The following is a 20514-nucleotide window of genomic DNA, read 5'->3' as shown; positions in this document are numbered from 1 at the left end:
AAACATGTTTAGCTATTCCTCATCCTGCAGTGATAATGATACTTGTAAGAAACTTACTTTATTTGTTGCCATGGAGGCCAGGATTAGTGATTTAGAAGTAGCTAAAACACTGTGGATGGTTGTTAGCCGCTAGCTAGCTAGCCATGTCTTAAAGCAGCTCTTCCAGAGGGTGTTTCAGTGTTATAACTTCACCTTTATCTTTACTTTTGACACCAAAATGCGTCCATTCTCCCTTTTCTGTCTACACACTGTGTCTGCTTGTAAGTACTCTGTGTGTGTGCGCTGCCCAACATGCTCGTAAAAGCAGCAATGTCATGACGTGACAACGACGGGGGGTTGAGGGACCGGTACTTTTTAAAGGCGGTATAGTACCGAATATGATTTATTAGACCAGTGTTTTTCAACCACTGTGCCGCGGCACACTAGCGTGCCGTGAGATGCAGTCTGGTGTGCCGTAGGAGATGATCTAATTTCACCTATTTGGGTTATAAATATTTTTTGCAAAGCAGTAATTCTAGTCTGCAAATGATGTGTTGTTGTTGAGTGTCGGTGCTGTCTAGAGCTGGGCAGAGTAACCGTGTAATACTCTTCCATATCAGTAGGTGGCAGCAGGTAGCTAATTGCTTTGTAGATGTGGGAAACAGCGGGAGGCAGTGTGCAGGTAAAAAGGTGTCTAATGCTGAAACCAAAAATAAACAAAAGGTGAGTGCCGCTAAGAAAAGGCATTGAAGCTTAGGGAAGGCTATGCAGAACGAAACTAAAACTGAACTGGCTATAAAGTAAACAATAACAGAATGCTGGACGACAGCAAAGACTTACTGTGGAGCAAAGACGGCGTCCACAAAGTACATCCGAACATGACTTGACAATCAACAATGTCCCCACAAAGAAGGATAAAAAAACAACTGAAATATTCTTGATTGCTAAAACAAAGTAGATGCGGGAAATATCTTTTAAAAGGAAGACATGAAACTGCTACAGGAAAATACCAAAAAAAAGAGAAAAAGCCACCAAAATAGGAGCGCAAGACAAGAAGTAAAACACTACACACAGGAAAACAGCAAACAAGTCCAAATAAGTCAGGGTGTGATGTGACAGATGGTGACAGTACACCTACTTTGAGACAAGAGCTATAGTGATGCATGCTTGGTTATGCTTTAAAGTCATATCCAACAATTGCTTTTTACTGTCAACTGAGTTTAGTTTTTTAAAGATTTCTGCTGGTGGTGTGCCTCTGCATTTTTTCAGCGCAAAAAATGTGCCTTGGCTCAAAAAAAGTTGAAAAACACTGTGTTAGACGACCCTACAACCCGAGTCTGGAGTACCAATGACGTTGTCAAAGTACTGCAACTGTTTTTGATTTCTGCTTGTATTTACTTAAAATACACAATGTCTCTTTCTTGAGAGCACAGACTTCAATTATTACCTCAAGAAAGATTGCTGAAACCTAACTTTGAGTAGCCTTGCGTTGTTTTTAGTTTGTTATTAACTGTGCCAAACATTGTGTATAATTCCAGCTAACCCATTGTGGGATCTGTAACTGTACTACATCTACTCAAATCAACCCACTGTGGGATCTGTAAGTGTACTACACAGAGGTGGGACCAAGTCATTGTTTTGCAAGTCACAAGTAAGTCTCAAGTCTTTGCCCTCAAGTCCGAGTCAAGTCCCGAGTCAAGTCCAAAGTCAAGACTGGAAAGTCTCAAGTCAAGTCCTAAGTCCTGCATTTTGAGTTTCGAGTCCTTTCAAGTCCTTTTAACCACAGACTAATATATTAACACAGATTGTGTATGCTTTTCAAACGCTGTATTTATTTATTAAAACAAGTGCATTTTAAATTGCAGGAAAGAAAATTGTGCTGACATTGCACTTTATAATAGCACTATTAACCAGTCATTTGAAACATTAACTCATTCCTTTACAGAACAAACACATTGAAAAATAAAGTGCAAATGTACTTATTTGTACAAAAGTGTTAACATTGAAAAAACATGACATATACGTGAACATAACAAAAAAGTTGTACTTTTTATATGTCAGGGCCCTATGCTGCATTGCATTTGCAAAAGACCAAATTAGCCAAGAGTCTGTCAGTCATTTGTGCACGATGGGGGCGTAGTATGATGCCACCATGGCTGAAAACTCGCTCCACTGGAGCACTGGAGGCAGGCACTGCCAAGACTCTCATGGCCACTCGGAACAGTGAAGGAAGAGTCTTCATGTTCAATGCCCAGAACAAAAGGGGGGAGAGAGTTGTTTTGGGTTGGTGCACTACTTGTAAGTGTATCTTGTGTTTTTTATGTTGATTTAATTAAAAAAATAAAAAAATAAAATAAAATTCTTGTGCGGCCCGATACCAATCGATCCACGGACCAGTACCGGGCCGCGGCCCGGTGGTTGGGGACCACTGAGGTAAACAACCAACAGTATGTCAGAAAGCTAGCTAAAACGGTACACATATTTATAATATAGTATACATTTTAACTGACCTTTATTTGACTATTTTTGTCTTTTTTTAGGTGGCTAAAATACGCGGTGCTGCTGACCGCCGTCTAACGTTACGTGTGATATATTGACTAACGTAACCCTGCTTAAAAAAAATCACTGAACAAAAAGTATGAATAAGGTAGTGAACTGCAACAGATTCCCGTGTTTGCAATAACGTTATAACGTTAGCAGTGAGTTTACAGCCTCACTGATTTAACTACACAGCAAATAAAAGTCACGTTACTTAGCCAATAAACGTTATCTTACATTCAAAACTTACCGTTCTTTGTGCAACTTCAAATGCCGGACGAAGTTGGAAGTTGTTGCCTCTCCATCAGTCATTTTGGAACCGCATGTGTTGCATACTGCAAACCGTTTTGTGTTGACCACCTCGTCATTTTTATACCCAAACAAAATTATTTTAGGTATCATTTTTTGTTCACTGGCGTGTGGTTTGGACATGTCTTCTTCCTGCAATTTGATTGGATGAATGCTGTGTGATGAAAACAAAGTAGATGTAATTTGATTGGCTGTTGTACTGAGAGCACACCAGCTGACACACGCAACGCTGATAGACAAGTACACAATGAAAAATACGGAGCGCTCCCGAATAACTTTTTCATCTTTGGGTTTTGGGGAAAGTAGCAAGTCATGTCAAGTCATGTCAATTCAAAAGGCTCAAGTCCAAGTGAAGTCACAAGTCATTGATCTTAAAGTCTAAGTCGAGTTGCAAGTCTTTTTACATTTTGTCAAGTCGAGTCTAAAGTCATCAAATTCATGACTCGAGTCTGACTCGAGTCCAAGTCATGTGACTCGAGTCCACACCTCTGGTACTACATCTACTCAAATCAAGGCTAGGATTGACATTTGTTCAAGGGTGTGCCGCACACAGCTGGTAGTTGCAAAGTCTTGCTGACAAGACCGTGGTCAAAAAGTACCTCACCAGTTCTGCAGCCAACTTGTTACTTCTGGCTTTTGGCAAGTCTTTCTGCTCAACTAGATAATGGTGCTCCATTCATTGCATATTAATACAGTTGAGACTTGCAGGGAGGGTGTCTGGGCCCACAGAATAGTGTGAATGCTTCTCTTCACGGCAGGCCCAAGTGAGCCTAACCCAGAGCCGCTATGCTTTGAAACAGACCACAGATTATATGTCCCTGTTGCCACATACAACAGCCGCAATCGGCCTGGCTGAGGGATACAACTCCACGCTGCGGTGCTTTGAGCTTCATTAATCAGCTGCTGGCTTGTTGGACAGACAAGCACTGCACTTCTGTTTTCTCTGCTATGAAGCCCAAATTGGTGATTGGACTTAATGGATCATAACATTCATCCAAATAATGAATATGTCCACTTGGTTGTGGGCTTTCACAGGGCACATGCAACAGGCCTCGCAAGTGTTCCCGCGTAGGACACAGGATGTGGAGGCGCAATGTATGGCCTCCCCACAGAAGCCACTGAGACCTCCAAATGTGATGTGGGGCCCAAGGACTACACCAAGGGCAATGACAAAACCACTACATGTAGAGTACGTCACTTCAGTCTGTATTTCAATTACACCTCAGAAGATCAAATACAAAAGCAGTGAAGTTGGTAAATAAAAAGAGAATACAATCATTTTGAAATCCTTTTCAACTTATATTCAATTGAATAGACAAGATACTTAACATTCAACTGGAAAACTTCATTTTTTGCAAATATTCGGAATTTGATGGCTGCAACATGTTTCAAAAAAGCTGGCACAAGTGGCAAAAAAGACTGAGGAAGTTGAGAAAAGCTCATCAAAGACTTATTTTGAACTATCCCACAGGTGAACAGGCTACTTGGGTATAAAAGCAGCTTCCATGAAATGCTCAGTCATTCACAAACAAGGACGGGGCGAGGGTCACCACTTTGTCAACAAACGCCTGAGCAAATTGTTTAAGAACAACATTTCTCAACAAGGAATTGAGGGATTTCACCATCTACGCTCCGTAATATCATCAAAAGGTTCGGAGAATGTGGAGAAATCACTGCACGTAAGCGGCAAGGCTGAAAACCAACATTGAATGCCCGTGACCTTTGATCCCTCAGGCGGTACTGCATCAAAAAGCGACTTCAGTGTGTTAAGGATATCACCACATAAGCTCAGGAACACTTCGGAAAACCACTGTCAGTGACTACAGTTGGTCGCTACTTCTGTAAGTGCAAGTTAAAACTCTACTATGCAAAGCCAAAGACATTTATCAACAACACCCAGAAACGCTTCGCTGGGCCTGAGCTCATCTAAGATGGACTGATACAAAGTGGAAAAGTGTTCTGTGGTCTGATGAGTCCACATCTCAAATTGTTTTTGGAAACTGTGGACCAAAGAGGAAAAGAAGCATGGGGACTGTTCTAGGGTGAAAGTGTAGAAGGCAGCATGTGTGATGGTATGGGGGTGTATTAGTGGCCAAGACATGGGTAACTTACACATCTGTGAAGGCACCATTAATGCTGAAAGGTACATACAGGTTTTGGAGCAACATATGTTGCCATCCAAGCAACGTCTTTTTCAGGGACGCCCCTGCTTATTTCAGCAAGACAATGCCAAGCCAGGTGTTACAACAGCGTGGCTTCATAGTAAAAGAGTGCGGGTACTAGACTGGCCTGCCTGTAGTCCAGACATTGAAAATGTGTGAAGGCTAAAATATGAGAAGGGAGACTGTTGAACAACTTAAGCTGTACATGGGGGGGCGGTATAGCTCGGTTGGTAGAGTGGCCGTGCCATCAACCTGAGGGTTGCAGGTTCGATCCCCGCTTCCGCCATCCTAGTCACTGCCGTTGTGTCCTTGGGCAAGACACTTTACCCACCTGCTCCCAGTGCCACCCACACTGGTTTAAATGTAACTTAGATATTGGGTTTTCACTATGTAAAGCGCTTTTCACTATGTAAAGCGCTTTGAGTCACTAGAGAAAAGCGCTATATAAGTATAATTCACTTCACTTCACTACATCAAGCAAGAATGGGAAAGAATTCCACTTCAAAAATGTGTCTCCTCAGTTCCCAAACCTTTACTGAGTGTTGTTAAAAGGAAAGGCCATGTAACACACTGGTAAAAATGCCTTTTTTGCAATGTGTTGCTGCCATTCAATTCTAACTCCATGATTATTTATTTGTTTGTCAGTGTGAACATGAAATATCTTGTCTTTGCAGTCTATTCAATTGAATATAAGTTGAAAAGGATTTGTTGTATTCTCTTTTTATTGACCATTTACACAACCTGACAACTTCACTGCTTTTGGCTTTTGTAGATCAGAAGAAAGCATGTGTAGTTGAAAAAGATCAAAGGGTATTGAATAATGCAGCACCAGGATGTTGCTTAGAAGATTGATGGTCCCAAAAGGTAAAAGGAATGACTAATGGTTCACTTCCTGCATTGTACAGCAAAAGTCAATAGGTCAACCATCATATTCAACTCTGCTGGACTCTGCTCACACAAAGCTGCAGAATCATCTCGCTGTTGCTGTATTTATCCTTTCCGGGGCAGAGTCAAAGTGTCCCTCCATGGCAGAACGTGCACGCCTACAGGTGGAAACAAAAATATACTTCTTGTCCCACCCAAAGTCAACTTATGTTCCAACTCCACAGTCAGTGCCAAACTTGACTATTTCAACTAGGCCAATCATGGAGAGGCTGCTGGGACACAAATAACATACTTTATAAAAATAGCTTGAAACAAAAAAAAAAGGTCTGAATGGGGAAATGAAGCTGGCAGAGTCAGCTGTTCATACAATAAAGCAGCGTACATACAGCATTGTATACTCTCAATCGTCATCTGATTGATCAAACCTTAAACTACAGGTAAAAGCCAGTAAATTAGAATATTTTGAAAAACTTGATTTATTTCAGTAATTGCATTCAAAAGGTGTAACTTGTACATTATATTTATTCATTGCACACAGACTGATGCATTCAAATGTTTATTTCATTTAATTTTGATGATTTGAAGTGGCAACAAATGAAAATCCAAAATTCCGTGTGTCACAAAATTAGAATATTACTTAAGGCTAATACAAAAAAGGGATTTTTAGAAATGTTGGCCAACTGAAAAGTATGAAAATGAAAAATATGAGCATGTACAATACTCAATACTTGGTTGGAGCTCCTTTTGCCTCAATTACTGCGTTAATGCGGCGTGGCATGGAGTCGATGAGTTTCTGGCACTGCTCAGGTGTTATGAGAGCCCAGGTTGCTCTGATAGTGGCCTTCAACTCTTCTGCGTTTTTGGGTCTGGCATTCTGCATCTTCCTTTTCACAATACCCCACAGATTTTCTATGGGGCTAAGGTCAGGGGAGTTGGCGGGCCAATTTAGAACAGAAATACCATGGTCCGTAAACCAGGCACGGGTAGATTTTGCGCTGTGTGCAGGCGCCAAGTCCTGTTGGAACTTGAAATCTCCATCTCCATAGAGCAGGTCAGCAGCAGGAAGCATGAAGTGCTCTAAAACTTGCTGGTAGACGGCTGCGTTGACCCTGGATCTCAGGAAACAGAGTGGACCGACACCAGCAGATGACATGGCACCCCAAACCATCACTGATGGTGGAAACTTTACACTAGACTTCAGGCAACGTGGATCCTGTGCCTCTCCTGTCTTCCTCCAGACTCTGGGACCTCGATTTCCAAAGGAAATGCAAAATTTGCATGGTTGGGTGATGGTTTGGGGTGCCACGTCATCTGCTGGTGTCGGTCCACTCTGTTTCCTGAGATCCAGGGTCAACGCAGCCGTCTACCAGCAAGTTTTAGAGCACTTCATGCTTCCTGCTGCTGACCTGCTCTATGGAGATGGAGATTTCAAGTTCCAACAGGACTTGGCGCCTGCACACAGCGCAAAATCTACCCGTGCCTGGTTTACGGACCATGGTATTTCTGTTCTAAATTGGCCCGCCAACTCCCCTGACCTTAGCCCCATAGAAAATCTGTGGGGTATTGTGAAAAGGAAGATGCAGAATGCCAGACCCAAAAACGCAGAAGAGTTGAAGGCCACTATCAGAGCAACCTGGGCTCTCATAACACCTGAGCAGTGCCAGAAACTCATGGACTCCATGCCACGCCGCATTAACGCAGTAATTGAGGCAAAAGGAGCTCCAACCAAGTATTGAGTATTGTACATGCTCATATTTTTCATTTTCATTCTTTTCAGTTGGCCAACATTTCTAAAAATCCCTTTTTTGTATTAGCCTTAAGTAATATTCTAATTTTGTGACACACGGAATTTTGGATTTTCATTTGTTGCCACTTCAAATCATCAAAATTAAATGAAATAAACATTTGAATGCATCAGTCTGTGTGCAGTGAATAAATATAATGTACAAGTTACACCTTTTGAATGCAATTACTGAAATAAATCAAGTTTTTCAAAATATTCTAATTTACTGGCTTTTACCTGTAAGTTGTTCAAAACCAAAAATGATGACTTCTAAAATCATACTCCAGCATGCGATCCAAGTTTGAGATCAATCTGGATCAAACCCTCAGTTCGTGTTGCTCAAAACTTTTGAAGTAGAATTGGGATAACTGATTTAAAAAGAAAATAATCACGATTATTCTAATCCCAGGATCAATGTCATTTCAATCCCTAACTAGTCAAATGTTATTTATCATCAATAGATACACATTCATGTACCGTATTTTCCAGACCATAGGGCGCACCGGAATATAAGACGCACTGCTGATGAGCGGGTCTATTTTCCATCTTTTTTCATACAAAAGGCACATTGGATTATAAGGCGCATTAAAAGGGGTCATATTATTTTTCTAAATGTAAAAGACTTCCTTGTGGTCTACATAACATGTAATACTGGTTCTTTGCTCAAAATGTTGCATAGATGATGTTTTACACATCATCTTCAACTCACTTTCTGACAGTCTCTTCAGGATGCACTGTTTTTACGTGCCTCCACTTGGACAGCGTCTTCTCCTTGTTGTAGCGGTGTAGCGTGCAAGGACGGGAGTGGAAGAAGTGTCAAAAGATGGCGCTAACTGTTTTAATGACATTCACACTGTTATGATCCGCTGCCCGGATCATATTTTTTGTTTACGTTTTCAAGATACTTGTGTTTTTGGTTAGTTTTGGACTCCTTGAGTGCCTGTTTTGTACACCTGAGTTTGTTGCCATGGCTGCTTATTATTTTCCCCTGCCGCGTTTGTTCCCGACACGCACCTGTTTGTCATCACTGACATTATTATTTAAGCCTGTCCTCCCTGTCATTCGTTCTTGCTTCGTAGTTTGTTTTCATGCAACAGTTGACGACTTTTGTTCTGGCTCTGTACCTGTTAGCTTCCACGCTAAACTCCTTTTTTACCTTCTAGCTCCCATGCTAGCTCTTTTAGTTTTTGCCTTATGTGCTATGAGCACCCTTTTCTTTGTTCCAGTATAATTTATTCCGGTAAATAAATCATTTCTTTTACCTTCACGCTGTGTCCGAAGTCCGTTGCATCCTGGGAGAACGAAACCCCGCATCACCATGCGCCCCGGTCGTTACACACACTTTACTTCAATCAATAACGGAGCAGCATCTCCTCATCCGTGGCTCACTAGTGCAACAACAACGCCCGAAATGTGTCCCGTGACCGGAACTCTCTAATAACTAAAGTTCCTTGGGTGAATAATGTAAAGTCACTACACCGGTATGTTTTAGTGCTTTCATGGTGAGTTTACTGACAGATATAAGTAAGAACTTTACACTACTTTATATTAGAAATGGCAACAGTGGAGGATGAATGTCACATAACAAGAAGATAGAGAAAAAGAAGAAGCTTATCGACTATGGTGTTGCCACGGACTACAAAGGCGGACTTGCGCACATTTTCAGGACTTATGCAGATTTCAAATACAGATCAGCAGGTACCAGAAGGTAAGAAAAGTTTGCTTTAGCATAATATTGCAAAACAAAACAGCAAATAATATGTCTTACCTTATACACACAGCATAATAATACTCCTATGTTGAAGCACAGTACAATCCATTTTATAGCTTACCAAAGTCCTACTAAAACATTTTGATACATTTTTGAGCGCTGTGTGTAATGTTCTATACAATGCCAAGCCACGTGTTACATCAACATGGCTTCATAGTAAAAGAGTGCGGGTACTAGACTGGCCTGCCTGTAGTCCAGACATTGACAATGTGTGAAGGCTAAAATATGAGAAGGGAGACTGTTGAACAACTTAAGCTGTACATCAAGCAAGAATGGGAAATAATTCCACCTGAAAAGCTTAAAAAATTGAGTGTTGTTAAAAGAAAAGGCCATGTAACACAGTGGTATAAACGGCTTTTTTGCAATGTGTTGCTGCCATTAAATTCTAAGTTCATGATTATTTGCAAAAAAAAAAAAAGATGTCTCAGTGTGAACATGAAATATCTTGTCTTTGCAGTCTATTCAATTGAATATAAGTTGAAAAGGATTTGTTGTATTCTCTTTTTATTGACCATTTACACAACCTGACAACTTCACTGCTTTTGTAGTTTGTACATATTTCAAGTGAAGGAGGTGTATCTTGCATCATGCATGTATTGGCTAATCAAATACGAGCGGTCACAAAAGTATTCGCTCTGCGAGTGAGAGGGTAGATCCGCCACCACAAGCCCAGGGAGTATGCATTACCAAATGTGCAGAGAAACTTATCACTTCCGTAAGTGCTAAGAAAATACATCTTCTGTCATTTGGCAACACCTTATTTCAACAGGCCATTTGCTAAACGCAGCTCTTTTGTTATGGCACATTGTTGAAATAAAATGAACAAATATTGCATAATGGAAAAATAGAGCAAAAAAGCATAATGTAATGAGAAAAGGCTGAAAGGTTGCTACAAATAAGGAATACAAATAAATCTAAATGTACATGTTAGCCTTTTTATTGGCTTATTTTATTACAAATGAAATGTCATGCTGCCACCATATTGAAATATTGTTTGTTTTAGATACTAAAAGCTGTTTTTTTAAGACTGAAAAATAGGTGATAACATTATTTATGAGTATATCCATAATCCCAGTGTTGTTTGTTTTGATATAGTGGGAGATTATAGAACATTGATGTCCTTTTTTGTATGTAGAGTTAGTCCTCTTAGCAGCTGATACTGCAACTTGAATTCTGTGCAAAAAGATGTTGAATTCAAACTTTGGAAAACTTTTCAATAATGTAGTGACTGTAAAAAGACACGGGTTCAGTTTTTATTTGAATAGTGGTATCGACTATCGTGGATTTTTAAAGTTTTCAGTATAGATTGCTGACATTTTTGTACGGTGACAAGCCGAGTCTCTCACAAGGTCCAACACTTATTGTTAGTGTTGGATGGTGCTGAGATCACATGGGACCTTGGCGGAGGTATGGTGGACATGTGCTGCGCCTCGGTGAATGTATCCAGATGTGATGAGTCAAGCGCTAAGTAGTTATTTGTCACTTGTGACAGCTCAGGCTCTCCAATGCATCCTCAGTCCTGGTCATGCATTGATTTTTTTTTTTACAAAAGTTGTATAACTCCTACTTGCCTTATGCAGAGGATAAAAACACTTCAACTCAACACGCAACATTAATGGTGTCAACCAGGCCCATTAATACTAATAACTAGGGATGGGTGTACCCCGCCTTCCGCCCGATTGTAGCTGAGATAGGCTCCAGCGCCCCCCGCGACCCCAAAGGGAATAAGCGGTAGAAAATGGATGGATGGATGGATGTCCGATAATATCGGACTGCCGATATTATCGGCCGATTAATGCTTTAAAATGTAATATTGGAAATTATCGGTATCGGTTTCATAATTATCGGTATTGGTTTCATAATTATCGGTATTGGTTTCAAAAAGTAAAATGTATGACTTTTTAAAAGATTCTACAACACAAATACAACGTTGAAACAACATGCTTTTTACTAACGTCAGTGTTTCCCACACATTCATTTATTTGTGGCGGCCCGCCACGAAAGAATTACGTCCGCCACAAATGGATTTTTCGGCTTTTGACTCGCTCGACCGCTCATAAAAGCAATGGGACTGTCTGTGAATGTTGCTTGTAGTTACAACTCCGGTGCAGTAGGTGGCGGTAACTCCGCCAATAGCACTTAATTCACCTGGTGGGCCAGAAGAAGAAGAAGAAGAAGAGGGACGGACGGACGGACGGACGGACGAAACGGGATCAAAATACAAGGGTAATATAGGTTATAGGTAGATATGTTATAGCTGCATCGCTTGCGGCTCGTCATATATTTAACGTTAATCCGCTGCTTCATTAACACCGCCGCTGTTTGACTCGTGGGCCGGGGCAGACGAACGTAGTAAAAGTCACGTGTTACCCTACCGACGAGTTAACGTGTCCAGGTTATAACCATGTTGTCAATAAACACACATGGACTGAAGCTAAAATGTCCACTGTCCACTGCAGCATGTGAATGCAATGAAAAGAATAAAATCTGAGCCAACCAGCTGTTAAAATGTTGTCCAGGTTAATGTTTTGGCCATTAAAAGCCCTTTATTTCAAGATTTCAACTGTGATCGGGCTTAAAACAGGTGGCTGACCTGTTCAGATAAGTGTAACTGCTACTGGTCAAATAATGTGAAATAGCATTTAATTTTACATGTATGCAATGCCATTTAAATGTAATTATAGATAATAATAATAATAATAAATACTGTGTAGTGTTGTAAATAGTCAACGGGAAGAATTTTAGTAAGATATAAGCCATGAGCACTACACAGCCAGAAAAAAACCTAGGCAGGACACGTAAAAATATTGGGGCAAGTAGATTTGAGAAGTCGGGCAAGTAGAAAAAAACCTTAACGTTGAACCCTGCATGTGTTGAGCTGCTGCCGCTTAAGGTTAGACGGCATTGTACATAGAGCGCTTCTGCTCGTTAGTAATAAATTCTAATGTTGGATGTTCACTCCTTCACACAGGTGAGTATAGAAAAATATTTTCAACGGCCGAAAAGGGCTCGACTTGGAGAGGAGGTAGGCCTACAGTCTGGACCACAGGTGCGACCTGTTCAGCAGCAGGAGGAGGAGGAGGAGGTTGACTGACTGTGGCAGGACACCTCTGCCTCTGTTTCACTTTATGTTGCTGGTAAATAATATGATTGTAGTATTAGGCTAAAGTTAAATTATTTAGTATTCACTAATTAAAGGGGCAGAGCTTTAAGAGACATTTGAGCTTTTATATTTTATAAGATATATTTTTTGTAAGAACCACAATTAATAAATATATTTCAGTGAATCACTAATTGTTCAAATCTGTATATAAATATGTACATAAAATGTTGTAATTATATTCCAACTCCGCGTTCTTCTTGGTCATCGCCGCTGCCGCCGCCACCCCCCGCCCCCCGACCACACCACCACAAATAGATGCCTGTCCTGTGGGAAACACTGAACGTGTATTTACTTTCAGGTTATGACGGTGATTTGACCATTGAAATGTGGTCATTTCTCCACCACAACACAAATACAAGGTTGAAACAACATGCTTTTTGACAACGTTTAATCAATGTTGGGTTCTGACATTGAATTTTGGTCATTTCCCCTACCAGTATTCTACAACACAAATACAACGTTGAAACAACATGCTTTTTGACAACGTTTAATCAATGTTGGGTTCTGACATTGAATTTTGGTCATTTCCCAACCAGTATTCTACAACACAAATACAACGTTGAAACAACATGCTTTTTGACCACCTTTGTTCAATGTCGGGTTCTAACGTTGATTTGACCATTGAAATTTGGTCATTTCCCAACCACAACACAACACAAATACAACGTTGAAACAACATGCTTTTTGCTGACATTTATTTATTTAGTAGTTGTGGTATTGATTTGACAATTGAAATTCGGTCATTTTCTAACTCACAACGTGGCTCTACATGAATCCAATCAATATTCTACAACACAAATACAACGTTGAAACAACATGCTTTTTGACAATATTTAGGCACTGTGGAGTTCTGATGTTGATTTCAACATTGAATTTGGGTCATTTCCCAACCAATATTCTACAACCCAAATACAAGGTTGAAACAACATGCTTTTTACTGACGTTTATTTACTTTCAAGTTTTGACCTTGATTTGACCATTGAAATTCGGTCATTTCCCAACTAATAACGTGGATCTATATTCAAAACGTTGCGTCAATTTACAAATACAACTTTTTTGCAATGTCGTTTCGAAGTCAGTTTTAAAAGACACGTACAGTACAGGCCAAAAGTTTGGACACACCTTCTCATTGAATGACTTTCTTTCTTTATTTCCATGACTATTTACATTGTAGGTTGTCACATCAAAACTATGAATGAACACATGTGGAGTTATGTACTTAACAAAAAAAGGTGAAATAACTGAAAACATGTTTTATATTCTACTTTCTTCAAAATAGCCTCCCTATGCTCTGATTATTGCTGTGCACACTCTTGGCATTCTCTCCATGAGCTTCAAAAGGTAGTCACCAGAAATGTTTTTCACTTCACAGGTGTCATAGTTTTGATGTGACAATGTACAATGTAAATAGTCATGAACGTAAAGAAAGTGCATTGAAATGAGAAGGTGTGTCCAAAACTTCTGGCCTGTTCTGACGTTGATTTCAACATTGAATTTGGGTCATTTCCCAACCAATATTCTACAACACAAATACAAGGTTGAAACAACATGCTCTTTACTGACGTTTATTTACTTTCAAGTTCAGACGTTGATTTGACCATTGAAATGTGGTCATTTCCCAACTAACAACGTGGATCTACATTCAAAATCAACGTTGCGTCAATTTATAAATACAACTTTTTTGCAATGTCGTTTCGAAGACAGTTGATTATACACACATGTATAATCAACCTTGTATCAATGTCTTGTGCCTAAACGGACCACAATCAAATGTCTACTGTACAGGACACTGGTCCTACGGAATATACAAAATAAGAATAGTGAAGGGATTAGTCTGTCCACCAGTCCTTAGCTTTCTGGAAATGTGGTCCCCAAAACAATTGAGTTGACTATCCCTGGTGTAAACAAAGAATGAAACCATCAAGCTGTAAATGGCAAGCTCTGTTACACCCAGAGTGTTAGGAGACGAGAGAGAGAGAGAGAGAGAGAGAGAGGTATAATGCTACAAAAAGCAGGGAGGAGAAAACTTTTGGAGAGGTTCTAAGGGGAAATTCAGGTTTTATAGAACAGAGCTAGTGTGCTAATGTTGTGGCGACCTCATTCCCAAACTCACACCCCCCGTCCTCAACAACACTGTTTTTCAACCTTTTTTGAGCCAAGGCACATTTTATTCATTGAAAAAATCCAGAGAAAATGTTAAAAAAATGAAACTCAGCAGCCGATATTGACAGTAAAAAGTCACAATTGTTGGATATGACTTTAAAGCATAACCAAGCATGCATCACTATAGCTCTTGTCTCAAAGTAGGTGTACTGTCACATCACACCCTGACTTATTTGGACTTGTTTGCTGTTTTCCTTCTTGTCTTGCGCTCCTATTTTGGTGGCTTTTGCTCTTTTTTTGGTATTTTCCTGTAGCAGTTTCATGTCTTCCTTTGAGCGATATTTCCCACATCTACTTTGTTTTAGCAATCAAGAATATTTCACTTGTTTTTATCCTTCTTTGTGGGGACATTGTTGATTGTCAAGTCATGTTGGGATGTACTTTGTGGACAACGTCTCCACTCCACAGTAAGTCAGTAAGTTTTTGTTGACTTTGTAGCCAGTTCAGTTTAGTTTCATTTTGTATAGCCACCTCTAAGCTTTAATGCCTTTTCTTAGTGGCACTCACCTTTTGTTATTTTTGGTTTAAGCATTAGACACCTTTTTACCTGCACCCTGCCTCCCGCTGTCGTCTGCATATTGTGATCACGACAAACCATGTTCTCTGGACAGTCAACAACAGCACATTATTTGCATACTGTAATTACTGCTTTGCTAACAATATTTTTAACCCTTGTGTAATGCTCATATTGTTGTTACTCAGCCAGTGTTTGTGGGTCTAATGGAGGCGTTGCATTTTGTGGCTTTTAATGCCTCACAATCAAACACTTTTATGTTAAAATACTGAACAGATGTTTACCTTATCCCAATAAACATCTGTTCAGTATTTGAACATAAAAGTGTTTGATTGTGAGGCATTAAAAGCCACAAAATGCAACGGGTCCATCAGACTCACAAACACTGGCTAACAACAAAATGAACGTTGCACGGAAAATTTCTCTGCCAGTTTCTGCATCCCACAGGAATTCTTCTTTTGTGTTTCTGCACCTGCGCTTTCCACACAAGGTTGCAACATTGTCTGTCAACACTGTCTGCTCTCATTTTCTCGCACATTTGACCCTGTTCTGGGTACCTACTAGAGATGCGCGGATAGGCAATTATTTCATCCACAACCACATCAGAAAGTCGTCAACCATCCGCCATCCACCCGATGTAACATTTGATCAGAACCGCACCCGCCCGTTGTTATATATCTAATATAGACGATGCAAGGCATTAGTGAGGTTATAAAGCTTTTGCCTGTTAAAGAAAGGAGACTGATCCAATGCAGCACAGACATTCGCGTGCCACGCTGTCACGACCCAGACGCACACCAGTGCGCAATCATATGGGAGCCGCGCTGAGCGCACCTCCAAGCGCGTCTCGCTGCCGGCGACGGCCGGGTATATGGGCCCGACGCTCCAGCGCCATCGATTTTCAGGGCTAGTTGATTCGGCATGTGGGTTGTTACACACTCCTTAGCGGGTTCCGACTTCCATGGCCACCGTCCTGCTGTCTATATCAACCAGGGTGAGCCCCACCCCTTTCGTGAGCGCACTGCGTGCGGAGTGACCCCTGTTACGCGCCCCCGGAAACAGGGGTGGCGGGCAGGTAAGCTGCGCGGGCAGAGCGCGCGGAGTGACCCCTGTTACGAGCCCCCGGCCACGGGAGTGGCGGGCAGGTAAGCTGCTTACCTGCTGCGCGTGACGCCGGCCGCGGCGAAGGCGGACGAGGCGGGGTGTCGGTGCGGTGGGCGCGGTGGTGACCCTGGACGTGCGTCGGGCCCTTCTTGCGGATCGCCTCAGCTACGGCTCCCGGTGGGGCCCTCTCGGGGGAAGGGGCCTCGGTCCCGGACCCCGGCGAGGCGTCCCTTCTCCGCTCCGTAAAAGTGTCCATCTCTTTTCTTTTTTTTTCTTCTGTTGTGGCATATGCTGCAGGTGCCTGCTCGTTTTTCGTATGTGGGTAACAACATTTAACTATGTATATATATTTACCAATTGGTTTAACTGCCACCCGCCTGAATCTATTTAAAATCTAATTTTTTTATATTTCAACCGCCCGACCCGACCCGACCCGCGGATAAAATCAAATTTTTTTTAATTTCATCCGCCCGATCCGCGGATAATCCGTGGACCCCGTGGTTGTGCCCGCAAACCGCGCATCTCTAGTACCTACACTCTGTCCTCCTCCTGTCTAGGCCTGCTGTGTGTGTGTGTGTGTGTGTGTGTGTGTGTGGTACACAAAACATCAATTTCCACACTTCTATTAGCCCTGGGTCCAGTGGACCCGGACATCTTATATGTAATAGAAATGTGTAGGGGGGGTGTATGGTGTGTGGTCATTAAATATATGTTCTTCACAGAAAATGAGCCAAAGTCAGTGAGTCTCAGTTTGAAAAATTAATTAATTTGATCATTTTTCTTTCGAAAACGGGTCCCACAGACCCGAACACTACACAAGGGTTAACCCAAATAGGTGAAATGACAATCTCCCACGGCACACCAGACTGTATGTAGTGTGCCGCGGCACAGTGGTTTAAAAACGCTGCTCTACAAAACAAACAGAGTGTGGATCAATAAAGTGGACTTCCAGCAACACACCAGCTCTTTGTTGTGATAAGAAAGCACCTCTGGTTCTAAAATCATCTTCAGATCCGACTTTCCCCATGACGCCCCTCCTTCTCCCCTTTCACCAAAATGTCCCTCCCTGCCTCCGAGCTACAGTGTCCATGAAGTATTAAACAAAGAAAAAAGTCTGCAGGTTTTCATCCAGTCTGTGGGAAGCGGGCTAAGCCTGTGAGACATAAAGCGGGGTGAAAGTAAGTGTTGAAGAGGGGGGTCGCAATGCAAAAAGAAAGATGATGCTAAGCCTGTGAGACATAAAGCGGGGTAAACACAATAATTGTTGCATGCCAAAAGAAAGATGAGATGGTAAAAAGTAAGAAGTGTGCTTGACTAAAGATGAGATGGTTAGAAAGTGTGCTTGACTAATAATGAGATGGTAAGAAGTAATAATCAAACTCACCAGGCAGCAGGAACGCCCAGAGGAAGCCCAGGAGGGGCAAAGGCCGAGGAATGTGAGTCCGCTCTCTCGTCCTCGCTTTCGGCCCCGGCCCCTGTCACTACACACCCCTGGAGCCGCCGAGAGGGAGCCGAGAGGGAGCCGAGAGGGAGCGGGCTAGGGGGGCTGGGGGTAGCCGAGGAGGAGGCTCGGGGGGTCGGACACGCCGCCAACAACACTCCGCTGCCAATCCCACAAAACGCAGCACACTCCAGAGCAAAAAAGAAAGATTAATGCGCCCTCATGCGTCCTCCGATGTTAGCTTCCGGTCATATCTGGGCTGGAATCCCTCGCTTTTGTCGGCTGAGTCCGGGCGCGTCGGCCGAGCGTTCTAGACCGCCATGTTGTGTGTGTGTGAGTGTGTGTGTGTGTGTGTGTATATGTGTGTAGATGTGTGTATGTGCGTCAGGAAGAATGGGAGCAGAGAGCCAAAGGCAGGCCTCTTCAATATATACTACAGCGACCTCTGCTGGCGCATTTTGGCTATTGCAGCACCTTTGCAACACACAGTGGTGGTGAAAAGTGTACATCTACTTGTAAAGAACATCATGTCATGGCTGTCTTCACTTCACAATCATTTCTCATTTGTTTGTGATGTAGTGATTGGAGCACATACCTGTTGCTCACAAAAAACATTCATGAAGTTTGCTTCTTTTATGAATTTATTATGGCTCTACTGAAAATGTGAGGGTCAAAAGTATACATACAGCAATGTTAATATTTGCTAACATGTCCCTTGGCAAGTTTACCTGCAATAAGGCACTTTTGGTAGCCATCCACAAGCTTCTGCTGGAATTTTTGACCACAAAATTGCTGCAGTTCAGCTAAATGTGTTGCTTTTCTGACATGGACTTGTTTCTTCAGCATTGTCCACACCTTTAAGTCAGGACTTTGGGAAGGCCATTCTAAAACCTTCATTCTAGCCTGATTTAGCCATTCCTTTACTACTTTTGAGGTGTGTTTGGGGTCATTGTCCTGTTGGAACACCCAACTGCGCCCAAGACCCAACTGATGATTTTAGCTTGTCCTGAACAATTTGGAGCTAATCCTCCTTTTTCATTGTTCCATTTAAAGCAGCAGTTTCATTGGCAGCAAAACAGGCCCAGAGCATAATACTACCACCACCATGCTTGACGGTAGGAGTGGTGTTCCTGGGATTAAAGGCCTCACCTTTTCTCCTCCAAACATATTGCTGGGTATTGTGGCCAAACAGCTCAATTTTTCTTTTATCTGACATCACATAGACAAAGATAAGACCTTCTGGAGGAAAGTTCTGTGGTCAGATGAAACCACTATTGGACTTGGTCAATATTTACACACGTCTGGTATCAGTATAATATATCAGCATATATTATATACTGTATATATAATGTGTAAATATTACATGTTATATTTTATATTGCTGCTATGGTACATTTTTAGTCTACTTTATACCTGCATTATAAGTTTTTCTAAGTCTCTATGTTTTTATGAAAAAATTAAAAAAAAACACAAGTTAGGCCTGAAGTGTAGTGGTATCCATTTTCTACACTGCTCATTTATACCAGTGGTATTCAAATGGCAGTTCGGGGGCCAAATGACATAAATCCGGAGAAAAACATTTTCAGGTACTTCCTCCTGTTCTATAGAAGAATTTGGACCACTATTAACACATTGGCATATCTTTACATCACATGTGTCAAACTCAAGGCCCGCCACTTCATTATATTTGGCCATCGAAAGCCTGGAAATAATATGTATCAACAAAGTACTGTAACTTTTCTTACTAAAATGTATTCCTTCTTTCTATTTTGGCAGAAAAAAAACATGTACTCCATGTAATTACAAATTACTTAAATATTGTCAAATTATTCAAAAATATATGATCATACATTCAAACCATTTTTTAAATATAAATAAATACTAATAATGATTTCAAAGCAAGTTATCCATCAAATTGTGCAACGTAAAAGTAGCAATAGATTTCATGGTCAAATTGTGAAATTTACTGTGCTTTTTCCTTTTCTCTAAATGAAAAAAAAACAGTATTTTTTTTACTGTAACAAACTGTGGTGCAGTTTTGGCATTTACAGTAATACACCGAAAAATCTACAACTGGCAGCTCAGGTGCCAAAATGTTACTGTAAAATTGCAGTTTTTTTATTTACAGTAAAAAAACAAAAACAATTCTAAATTCTAAACTGAGCTGCCTTTTTTTAACATAAAAACAGCAGTACTGTTTTTCCATTTACAGTAATATACACTACATTTTGAGGTGAAATTATTGCAATTTACCATATTTTTTTTTACATTTTAGTTTAAAAAAAACAAACTCAAATTGCAGTCAAAAAGTTTGGGGACCCCTAACATAAAATGTGTGATTGTAAATCATGTTAATGAGATTAATCCATAATAAAATTCTCTTCAAGAAAAAAGTAACTTTTTAATAAAAAAAAAAGCCTTTTACCCAAAATTGCGTTACTCATTGAAAAACAACCCAAAAAGGGTTCATAATTTTGAAACCTCAGAAAATTAGTTTAAATATTACCATTGTAACCCAAAAAATGGGTTGCTCTTCATAGAAATAACTCCAAAATGTGTGCACACATTTTTTTAGTGCACACAAAAAAATGCTGAGTTATTTTGGTAACCCAATTTATGGGTTGCGAGTGTTGGGTTAAATTTTGGAGTTATTTTTATGAAGAGCAATCCATTTTTTGGAATTATTTTAATAAATTTTCTGG

The 20514-nt window shown here is 40.9% G+C and overlaps 1 protein-coding gene across 1 annotated transcript in view; it reads right to left on the bottom strand.

The window, feature by feature from the left end:
* ptpra (protein tyrosine phosphatase receptor type A) overlaps window positions 1–18163 on the bottom strand; it is a 67867-nt gene extending 49704 nt beyond the window's left edge. Inside the window, exon 1 of the mRNA XM_061932166.2 lies at window positions 17756–18163. The gene's annotated coding sequence lies outside the window, so the exon portion shown is untranslated. The remainder of the gene's footprint in view (window positions 1–17755) is intronic.
* Between the last annotated feature and the right edge of the window lie 2351 nt (window positions 18164–20514).

This window comes from Nerophis lumbriciformis, linkage group LG38, assembly GCF_033978685.3.
Source record: "Nerophis lumbriciformis linkage group LG38, RoL_Nlum_v2.1, whole genome shotgun sequence".
Classification (NCBI taxonomy): Eukaryota; Metazoa; Chordata; class Actinopteri; order Syngnathiformes; family Syngnathidae; genus Nerophis; species Nerophis lumbriciformis.
This window is presented reverse-complemented; position numbering and strand designations above follow the sequence as displayed.